The 11,846-nt window shown below is 45.8% G+C and overlaps 1 pseudogene; it reads left to right on the forward strand.

The window, feature by feature from the left end:
* The first annotated feature begins 516 nt into the window (after positions 1 to 516).
* On the forward strand, positions 517 to 11,153 carry LOC129653651 (pregnancy-associated glycoprotein 1-like; annotated as a pseudogene).
* The last annotated feature ends 693 nt before the right edge of the window (positions 11,154 to 11,846 follow it).

An 11,846-nucleotide genomic window follows, 5' to 3' on the forward strand; every position in this document is an offset into this window, starting at 1 on the left:
CCATTAGACCCACTACCTAAAGCCAGTTGTATGTCCCTGGGATGTCCCTGAAGTCTTCACTTTGCCATTTGACAACTTATCCTCCTAGCAATCTCCTCTCCAATGAAGACAGCAATGCATATCTCATGAAGTGGCTAGGAAGATGACATGAAACCACAAATGTTGAGCATGGCCCTTAGTATCCATTTTCATGATGTTCTTAGCAGTTTTTTTCTCCAAGTAGGCAAGGTTCTCCATCTTCTTAGAAGTCCATACAGATCAGTTTGATTTTCCAACCAACCTTCAAGGAAGAGCTTACAGTTCAATTCTCTGTATTCTGAGAAGCTTCAAAGTCCATTCACCAAGGACACTGATGAAGGTAAAGATTTTATCAAGACCTTTGTGTTTTTTCAGACCTATTATTGGCCTAAAGGGCTAAACTTGGGCATGTCAGAGCATATATAACTAGGGATTCCCAGTCACCGTTACATGCTAAGAACCTGAACTTCCCTGAGTACTTGGAACCAGGAAAGAAGCATGAAATGGCTTGTGCTCCTCAACCTGGTAGTCTTCTCAGATTGCAGAGTCATGTAAGCATGGAGACTGTAAGCTACATCATATTAATTTCTGTGATTTTTCTTTTCATCTGAATATTCTATTCATCAGGTTTAGAAGGGAATGGAAGATTTTCCTGACAATTTTAAAGTTCACCCCTTACTTATTGCTAAGTACATTGCTATAGGAACTGTGGGTCCCAGGATCTTGGTGTAGATTTGCATAGCTGCACAACTCTTGGGGTCCAGTCATGTCATGACCTATTGAAATTGGAACTCCTTGCAATTGTTCAGTGCACAGTCAATGCAGATGTAGGTGTGGTCCTGTGGAATAGCACTTTTCTACCTTTTATTTAGCATGTTCTCTTTGTTCCCTCTCTACTTCAGTGTGTATATGTCTATGTCTGCATCTCTGTATCACTGTCATTTATCTCTCCATCTCTTTGGAAGGCTCTGAGTTTGTTTCTCTCTGTTTTTTTTTTTTCTTTTAATTTTTCATTTGACTCATCCTTCCTTCTAGAGCCTCTACATTTCTATAACTTGTTCCCTATCTCCTGGATTCTTTTTTCAACTATCTCTTCTCTTTCAACTTGTAGAAAGATTGGAAGAGTTACTTATACGCTGTTTTATATCTGACAAGCAGTGTGACCACAGCCAATTCACAAACCTCTTGCATTTCAAATTCCTCCCTTGTAAAAGAGGATAGGAATCCCCCTTCTACCTCTTTCCCTGAGCTTCTATGAGAAGGATACAGTGGAATGGCAACAGCAGTGCTAACGGCTGTCATTGTTGAGACTTCCTATTTATCAGGTACCTTATCCATCACTTCACTATCCCCAAAATATTCTATTTGGAGGCTTTGAATCATTACATTCCACCATTTTACTGAGGGGACACTGAGACCCCACATGGTCTTATGGCCTAACAAACATTACAGAACAGAATCTTTATTCAAACCTATGTATTTGCCATGGTATATGCATAAAATTCTGATAATAAGGTGACTTATAAAAATGATTGGAAAATACACAATGCCATTGCAATGACATTTATACCTTAACACTGACAGATAATTGTAGCTGCTTCGTTGTTTTCTTTGTTAAATGCTTGATGAAAGAATACCTCTAACAAAAGTGAAGACCATGAGAAAAACCCTCAGTGAAAAAAACGTGCTTAACAATTTCCTGAAGGAACATGCTTACAGACTGTCCCAGATTTCTTCTCGTGGCTCAAATATAACTATTCGCCCCCTGAAGAACATCATGAATGTGAGTGTTTTGAGAATATGTTGCTCCACAGCGCCCCCTGGTGCTCTAGACTAGAACTGGGGTCATCTGAGGGTGATGGGTGGGATGTTGGGGCTGGGGCCCCAGGTTTCTGCAGGAGGCAGAGGCCCCATTCAGTGGAGAAGGCTCTATTCTCCTCAACTCTTGTTCTTGGTGACTGGGCCCAGAAGTTACCAGGTGGCAGGTAAACATCCATTTCTGTGTCAAAGATGTGTCATTAATTCGATGGCGATGGTTCCTTCTGAGGAGAAGGCACTTCAGTCTTCTTGCCTGGAAAAACCCAAGGATGGAGGAGCCTGGTAGGCTACAGTCCATGTGGTCACTAAGAGTCGGACACGACTGAGGAACTTCACTTTCACTTTTCACTTTCCTGAATTGGAGAAGGAAATTGCAACCCACTCCCGTGTTCTTGCCTGGAGAATCCCAGGGACGGGGGAGCCTGGTGGGCTCCTGTCTATGGGGTTGCACAGAATTGGACATGACTGAAGTGACTTAGCATCAGCACCAACAAATCCTTATGAACTAAGGGAGTCACTCAGTTACAGACGAAGAGTGAATCATCTCTGATCAAAAGGTAGAACCAAATGCAAAGCAACCCAGGCAGAGGAATTCAGTTTCCACAGATGCAAGAACCACAGCAGTAAAATGTTACTGAACCTGTATTCCGTGTAAGGCCATCAGAATCTAACACAGTGCTTACTGTTTTCAGATTAGAAAATGGCTTATTTTCTCTTCAAGAATGCCCATGCCAGCCTGAGAGATAGGCAAAGAGTAAATACATGTCAAATGAAAGGGTCATTTGTGTGATGTCGATTGGATGTGGTCTGAGTTTGGAGGGGGTGGCTGGAGTTGATCAAGAAGGACCTCCTGGAAAAGGGGGTGCTAAGGCTGGGTTTGAAGAGACTATAGAGCTTCTCAAATGAAGGCACCAGGACTTCCCTGGGTGTCCAGTGGTCCTGAAGGCCCAGTGGATGTGCCTCTGAGCTTTCCATGAAAGAGGTGCCACTTCAAAGCCTGGTCATAGAATCAATATCCTGCATACAATGTAGCACAGGAAAAATAAATCAAATGCAGACACCACTGTGATCAAAGGCTGTGAGCTGCACAGTGGTTAGAAAGTGATCTCAAGACATATGTGACACCCAATGGGAGGCAGCAGTGTGGGAATAGAGGGTAGCCAATTCTGCACTAACCCACTCCCTTCTTCTCCCTGTAGATGCTGTACATGAGTAACATCACCAATGGAACACCCCCTCAGGAATTCCAGGTTGTCTTTGACACAGGATCATCTGATTTATGGGTGCCCTCCCTCTTTTGCCCCAGTCCAGCCTGTTGTGAGTACAGACACCCCCTACCTGGACCATCTTTCACTTGCCCTGCCACCCTGTTTTCCACCCTTGGCACCTGATGACACTCATCTCTTGTGTCTGCAGCTACACAAGTTAGGTTCAGACATTACAAGTCTTCCACCTTCTGGCCTACCCAAAAGACGTTCAGCATAGCCTATGGATCTGGGAGCATGAAGGTATTTCTTGCTTATGACACTGTTCAGGTAATGTGTAAACAGACGCCGAGTCAGGACTGGCTATGGAGTGACCACTGCTTGCAAAATAGATGCAGGACCATCTGGCAGGACCCTTCCTAGCCTAACTCCCATAGATATTGGCCATCTTATGCACAGGATCATGTCTCTGGGGAGGCAGTGCCCATGGTGACACACGAGCAAACAGATTAGCTAACCCAGAGAGTGACTTGAGGTGTGGACTTGCAGCTCCTCTGCCCATGAGCAGTTCAAAGTTCATTTTGCTGGGAGCAAGAAGAGGGGATAAATGCACCCACCTTTATATTCACAGACTGTTCCAGGCACTTTCAGGTAATAATTGCTTTAATCTGCAACAACCCCACACAGCTGGTGGTCTGATTAGCTCATGAGACATAAGAGGAAACTGAGGTACAGATAGCAAGGGCCTTGATGAAGTCACACATATGGTACGTGGTGGAGCTGAGCTGGGTTTTGAAGACTGCACTTGCTCTGGGGTGTTTGGGACATGATAAAACTGATCTGGGGACCCTGGGGGCAGTCAAGGGCTTCAAGTATTCAGAGTGGGAAAGTGGAGGCCAGAGATGTCACGGGCCTTGATAAATGAGTTCTCACTCTAGGAGACCTTTGAGAGTCTAATAAAACCTATGGCCTGCCTCTCCAAAGTACTTGAGTAGGTTCCTCTCTCTCTTTCTCCTTCATACACACTCCCAGAAATGCACACGTGTCCCCAAAAGTGAATTTACCAGGAAATAATTTCATAGAACCCTGAAAGTAAGATTGTGTTTTTTGCTTCTGTCTTCCCAGACAGATGCAGAATCCATAGTACCTTACAGAGAATGCAGTCCATTCCTGTCATTACATCATGCCAAAGAGAAGGCTATCTTGCTCTCGACTCATTTTGTCCACAAGGTGGCACCAATGGGTCCTGGCCTGACTCTTGGTTGCCCCACCTGGACAGAAGCCACAAGGCCAATTTGACTCACTCACATGGTGTTTTTCAGAGGGGCAGATGTTTTAAAAATCACAGCCTCTCACAGATGGAACCCAAATTCCCCTCCCAGCTTGGTCTAACTGTCTGAGGTCCACCAAAGACACAGCCCAGCCTCAATTCTTCTTTGATGATGTAATGGCAATTCATGCCAGCCCAGTCCTAGCCCCACTTCATGTATCTGTAAGTGGAAACACTCTTCTCTCCCACAGACTGGGGACTTTGTAAGCACTGACCAGCCGTTCAGTCTAAGCCTGGCGGAATCCGGGTTTGAGGGTATACCTTTTGATGGCATCTTGGTCTTGAACTACCCCAACATATCCTTCACTGGAGCCATCCCCATCTTTACCAACCTGAAGAATCAAGGTGCCATTTCTGAGCCTGTTTTTGCCTTCTACTTGAGCAAGTAATTCTGAGATGGACAATCCCTTTCTCCAAATTAGCTGTAATATGCTTTCAGTTGCATGAAAAGTATAGAACACTTGATAAAGAAGAATCCTGAGAGATAATCTACCCAGGATAAATATGGTGCCAGGGCCCTACCTGGCATCACCGCTTGTTTTTATAAATAATGTTTTATTGGAACACATACCTGCTCCTGGGCTCAAGACCAGTAACTTGGTCTAGGGGGGTGAGTGAGGAGGAAGACTAATGGAAGGCAACACAAAAAAAGTTGGAGGAAAAAGCAATATGATTTGCTTATGAATTTGATAAGGAAGGAGAAGGATGGTGGATATCTTTCCTTTCTCATTAGCATTCCACTGGGAGCCCAGGACCAGCTACCCAATTTGCAGGAGCCAGTAAAAAATAAAAGTGTGGGACACAAAACAAATGTTGGATCCCTTGTTCAAGAAACAGTAGTCATTTTAAGACAGGGAGAACAGAGGTGGGGTCCCTTCTGAGTGTGGGGCTCTTTGGACAGTAGAGGTCACAGGCCAGTTGAGCCAACTCTGGGTGACCTGAACCCACATCCTTAGCACTCCCAGGCTTTGATTTTCCTGAAAAATGATAAGCTGGATAAGGGGAAAGCAAAAACTCTTCAACACGTATCATGTGAGGGTTTCTGAGCACACAGGTAGCAGGAGGTCCTGGGCCTCTTCAGAAGACATAGTTGGTGGAGCCCAGCCATGTGACTCAGCTTCTAACCTCCTCTGTGCCACTCATTAGCCAGTTACTGACCTCAGTCTGGTTGTCAATCGCTCCTAGCCTTGATTTCTGCACCTGTAAATGGAGACCTTATTAGCGCCTTGGTGGGTAGACAAGCACAAACACAAGCTCTCCAACAGTGCTGTTGTTACTGTCCTCCAAAGATCTCCCCCTCTTTTCTCTCTACAGATGCAGGAGAAGGGCAATGTGGTGATGTTTGGTGGGGTAGACAAAGCCTACTACCAGGGAGCGCTCAACTGAATACCATTGATCCAAGCGGGAGACTGGCATGTACACATGGACCGGTAAGCCTCTCCCTCTGAGGGTCAGCCCGAGTGATGCTCCTCATCTGTACATGGACACAGGCACACACACACAAATGGATTCTCAGACACATAGTGACATAGACATATGCAGCACCCACAACGACACAGACACACAGACAGACACATGAAAACACACAAGCAGACACATAAACAGAGACACATATAAACATGCATAGCTAGTCAGAGACACAAAAGCACAATACTACCACACAATTGCACTCATCTCACATGCTAGTAAAGTAATGCTCAAAATTCTTCAAGCCAGGGTTCAGCAATATGTGAACTGTGAACTTCCTGATGTTCAAGCTGGTTTTAGAAAAGGCAGAGGAACCAGAGATCAAATTGCCAACATCCGCTGGATCATAGAAAAAGCAAGAGAGTTCCAGAAAAACATCTATTTCTGCTTTATTGACTATGCCAAAGCCTTTGACTGTGTGGATCACGATAAACTGTGGAAAATTCTTCAAGAGATGGGAATACCAGACCACCTGATCTGCCTCTTGAGAAATTTGTATGCAGGTCAGGAAGCAACAGTTAGAACTGGACATGGAACAACAGACTGGTTCCAAATAGGAAAAGAATTTCGTTAAGGCTGTATATTGTCACCCTGTTTATTTAACTTATATGCAGAGTACATCATGAGAAACGCTGGACTGGAAGAAGCACAAGCTGGAATCAAGATTTCCAGAAATATCAATAACCTCAGATATGCAGATGACACCACCCTTATGGAAGAAAGTGAAGAGGAACTCAAAAGCCTCTTGATGAAAGTGAAAGTGGAGAGTGAAAAAGTGGGCTTAAAGCTCAACATTCAGAAAACGAAGATCATGGCATCCCATCCCACCACTTCATGGGAAATAGATGGGGAAACAGTGGAAACAGTGTCAGACTTTATTTTTCTGGGCTCCAAAATCACTACAGATGGTGACTGCAGCCATGAAATTAAAAGACGCTTACTCCTTGGAAGGAAAGTTATGACCAACCTAGATAGCATATTCAAAAGCAGAGACATTACTTTGCCAACAAAGGTCCGTCTAGTCAAGGTTTTTCCTGTGGTCATGTATGGATGTGAGAGTTGGACTGGGAAGAAAGCTGAGTGCCAAAGAATTGATGCTTTTGAACTGTGGTGTTGGAGAAGACTCTTGAGAGTCTGTTGGACTGCAAGGAGATCCAACCAGTCCATCCTAAAGGAAATCAGTCCTGGATATTGATTCGAAGGACTGATACTAAAGCTGAAACTCCAGTACTTTGACCACCTCATGCGAAGAGTTGACTCATTGGAAAATATTCTGATGCTGGGAGGGATTGGGGGCGAGAGGAGAAGGGGACGACAGAGGATGAGATGGTTGGATGGCATCACTGACTCGATGGACGTGAGTCTGAGTGAACTCCGGGAGTTGGTGATGGACAGGGAGGCCTGGCATGCTGCAATTCATGGGGTCGCAAAGAGTCGGACACAACTGAGCGACTGACCTGATCTGATCTGATCTGACAAACACATATGCAAACAAACAAACACACAAACACAAAGATATGCAAACAACCCATGGGTTCATAATCCCCAAGCCTTCTGACCAGGGCTCTGACAAGGGTCCTAAAAGGGTCCAGAGAGGTCTGTGCAGCTGGGAGAGGGCTGAACCCACTGCCCTGTGAGGCATGGAGCATGGTTAGAGGATTCTACAGTGTGGTGAACAGGATCAGGGAGGATTACAGCAGCCTGAACAGAGTTATAAGATGACCAACTGTCCAGGGCTACCTGGGACCAAGGAAGTTCTCAGTACAGATAAATGTCAGTTTTAAAACAGGGAAATTCCTAAGCAAATGGGGAAAACTGGTCTTCTTAGGGAGCAGCAACTCAGCAGTGGAGAGAGGTTGGCTGCAGTCTAAAGACTTGAAAGCAACTAATAAGAAAGACACCCCATGTACCTCGGCACACAGTGGTACAGAGGCTATAACACAGAATCAGGAAAGTGGGATCCAGGAGTGACCTGAGGACAAGAGGCATAATTGATAGGATTCTGTGTGATACCCTCAGACAAAAGCTGACCTGTCCTTTGGAGTTTCTGTGGGCTAGTCATGTATTTCCTGGCCAGGGTCTCAGGGTCTGAGTTGGTTGTAGGAGCAGTGCTGGGAGACACCCTCTCCCAGAGGAGCCCCTCTCTCCCTCCATTATGAGAATCTGCTGTCCCTGTGAATCTCCAACTTCACTCTGTGGTTGAGCCATTATTTGTTCCCCACCAGATACAGCTCTCTGGATGTTTCTCATTCATTATTTTCACAGTCTTCATTCAATCACTAAACAGACAAGCATTGGGCATCCACTGTGTTTCAGGAACTTTAGGGAGGCAATGAGAATAAAACTCGCCCTCACATTAAGAAGGCAGATGCACAAGAAATGACACACACACTCACTATGTGTGTGTGTCATGAGCATGTACCAAAGTCACAATTCACTACGTGTGTGTTTCATTTCTTGTGCATCTGCCTTCTTAGATGTGAGGGCAACATAGTGAATTGTGATTTTTGTACATGCTAGACATGAGAGGCACCCCACTCCAGTACTCTTGCCTGGAAAATCCCATGGACAGAGGAGCCTGGTAGGCTGCAGTCCATGGGGCTGCAAAGAGTCAGACATGACTGAGCGATGTCACTTTCACTTTTCACTTTCTTGCATTGGAGAAGGAAATGGCAACCCACTCCAGTGTTCTTGCCTGGAGAATCCCAGAGATGGGGGAGCCTGGTGGGCTGCCGTCTATGGGGTTGCACAGAGTCAGACACGTCTGAAGTGATTAGCAGCAGCAGCATACATGAGAAAGGGTCTACAGAAAGTGACCAAGACAAGAGACTGATAAACACCGAGGGAAAGACTTCTCTGAATCAACGACAATTAAGCTGGAATCTGGAAGATGAGAATAAATTTGCTAGTCAAAGGGGAAGGGACTCTTCTAGGACAGAAGACCAGCTTGTGTCAAGATACCAAAGATCCTGGTGTATTCAAGTACTGCGTTCAAGGATGTCAAGGAAGGTGCTGTGTGGAGAGCAAAGGAAAAAAGTCAGCGCAAAAGATGAAGGGCTGTTTAGGAGACAGTCGGGAAGGGGGCAGCTCTGGGGAGACTCAGAGCAGCCTTGATGCCTGCTTTGTCAAACTGTCTCTCAGCATCTCCTTGAAAAGAAAGGTTATTGCTTGTTCTGGCAGCTGCGAGGCCCTTGTGGACACTGGGACATCACTGATCCTTGGCCCAAGAAAACTGATCAGTAACATCCAGAAGCTCATCGGCACCACGCCACGGTATTCTGAGGTGAAGGGTCATGCCCCGAGGTCACTCCCAGCCTCCACACAGAAGAAGGATCTCCAGGGCTAACCATTCTCCCTCTCTCTCTAACAACACTATCTTTCCTGTTTTGAGGTCAGTACCCTGCCCTCTATTAGCTTCAGTATCAACGGCATCAAATACCCAGTGCTAGCTCGAGCCTACATCCTCAAGGTGAGGGGAGAACTCTGAGGGGTGGTTCTCAAATAGGAACTTACAGGAGCCCTTGGGCTGCTGCTGGGATGAGGGCGCCCTCTGCAGGCCATCTCGCACTATTGCAGATGCTGCTGAGCCTTGTTGCTGGGCCAGAGCCTGCCACAAAACCCAACCACTTGAGAGTAAAGGGCTGTGTGGGACACTGATCATCCTGAAATAAATGTGGAGACACCACGCCATGCTGTAATGGGGGGAGTCACAAGGAGAGGGGAACACTATGGTCCTCAGTCCTCAAAGAGCTTCAATTCAATCTGAACCCTCAGATGCATGAATATGAAAGTCAGCTCTAGCAGTCACTGATAAACCATATGAAAAGAAGAATGACTGGGCACACTCCCAGTGTGCTCTCCCACCATAGGGATTAATAGTCTCCCTTCCCTTTTCTCAGTTTTCCTGATTTGGATGATAAATCATATGGTCACCCTCGTTCTCAGATGCATCTTCCCCTAGCTCTGGCCTGGTGCCCCCTTTGTGAGTCAGGCTACCTTACCCCTCTGTGAGGAGGCTGGATGCTAATGTGAATAAAGGGTGCACAGTGACTGCTCAGCCCCGGCATAGGGTGGAGGCTTCATGTGAGCTCCCTAGGGGAGTTCAGAGCTGGCTGATGGGCTCAAAGAAGGCTTTGAGGAAGGGAGGGAATTTCAGGAATTCTAAAACTGTAAACTCATGGAGCCATGTGGAGGGTTGCTTGGTTCTAGGCAAACAGAACTGCACTGGATTCCATGCAAAAGGCATCCCAAGCTGCTCTGCATTGGGGCACTGGGGACTTACTCGGGGTCATGAGGGCTATGGACTGACCAGTGGGGATGGGGAACCAGAGTAAGGTACCCAACCAAGCCTGGAGTGGCCAAAGAGCGTGACTGTGGGCCAAAGGAAGCTTCCCAGAGTTCCTGAGTTAAGTCTTCAAGAACATGTGAGCACTGCTCTATTTAAGATGGATAACCAACAATGAGTTACTTTGTAGCACAGGGAACTCCACTCAGTTATATGACAACCTGGATGGGAGAGGTATCTTTGGGACCAAGATACCCGGATACATACAGTTGAGGCCCCTTACTGTCCACCTGAAACTCAGAATATTGTTAATCAGCTATACTCCAATACAAAATAAAGTTTTTAAATAAAGTTTGGATTGTGGGGATGCAGGAGGAGAAATGGCATTCTCTGCACAGAAAACAAGGAGCAGGAGTCAGAAGGAAAGAAACAGGGAATGAGGAGAAGTATGGACACACATTTCTTTTCTAAAAATTTTATTGAAGTATGGCTGATCTTCACTGTTGCTTTAAGTTCTTCTGCAAAGCAATGACACTCAATTACACACATAAAATCTGTACATTCGTTTAGGAATGTACATTCTTTTTCATGTGGTTTATCACTGTATATTGAATATAGTTCCTATGCTCTACAGTAGGACTTTGTTTTTTATCATTTTGCCATATCCCCAACTCCCAGTCCTCCCCTCCCCCATACCCTTCCTCATGGCAACCACGTGTCTTGTCCCTTTTTGGTTTTGGATGAACTCTCACATCCCCTGCTGCTCATAAAATCCCCTGATACTTACACAAAAGAGGGAAATAAAATCAAGAATTGTGCTGGGTCTGAATATTGGCAGGAGTCGTAGGTAAGAGCTCAGGCTGACTGGTGTGTCTCTCTGACTCTCCCAGGATTCTAGAGGCCACTGCTATGCCTCATTTAAGAGAACACAGTGAGTATATCTACAGACCTGGGTGACGTCTTCCTGAGGCAGTACCTCTCGGTTTATGATCGAGGAAATGACAGGATTGGCCTGGCACAGGTAGTGTAAATGCTTGGTGTGGCTCAAGAATCAGTAAGGCCGCTCCAAGCAAACACTCACTCACAGTTAGGGCACTCTTGCCCAGGATGCTGGTGAACTGTATTTGGTGGGCTGCAAACCCTATTCTAATTAAAGAATAAAGAGTTTCACTCATAATGGTGCTGAAACAAATGGGTGTCTCTGTTTGAGTCTGGGAGGTGTACAATGATTGGGAAGGATCTAGAAAAAAGTCTGAATCACAGTTGAGAGGAGCCCACCTCCAACTGGCTTCAAGGAAAGGGGAGACTCATTGAAATGATTCTGGGAATCCAGTACACAAGACTGAGAGCAAATACAAAGATCTCAGTGACTGGAACCAAGAAATCAGAAGTCATCAATTCTTTCTCACCCTCGCTCTTTCCCTTCCCTCTTCTTTGATGGTCTTAGCCTGGCAACTTTCTTCCTTAAGGCTTCTACACCTAGTGAGGGAGTCCAAACTACCTGCCCTAGGGTTTTATATCCCGAAAGCATCTCCTAGTAAGGAAAGAAGCTTGGAGCCATTAGAGTTCAAGGGTGTTGTCTGAATGACCCACCTCAGTTCACATGTACAGCCCTATATCAGCCATCCTGGCAGGCCCATGGGGTCCTATGACTGGCTTTACATGGTCATTGACCCTGACCCAGCAGCACTCATGATTGTCAATTTCCTCCAGAGCTACATGA

Source organism: Bubalus kerabau, chromosome 5, assembly GCF_029407905.1.
Source record: "Bubalus kerabau isolate K-KA32 ecotype Philippines breed swamp buffalo chromosome 5, PCC_UOA_SB_1v2, whole genome shotgun sequence".
Taxonomy (NCBI): Eukaryota; Metazoa; Chordata; class Mammalia; order Artiodactyla; family Bovidae; genus Bubalus; species Bubalus kerabau.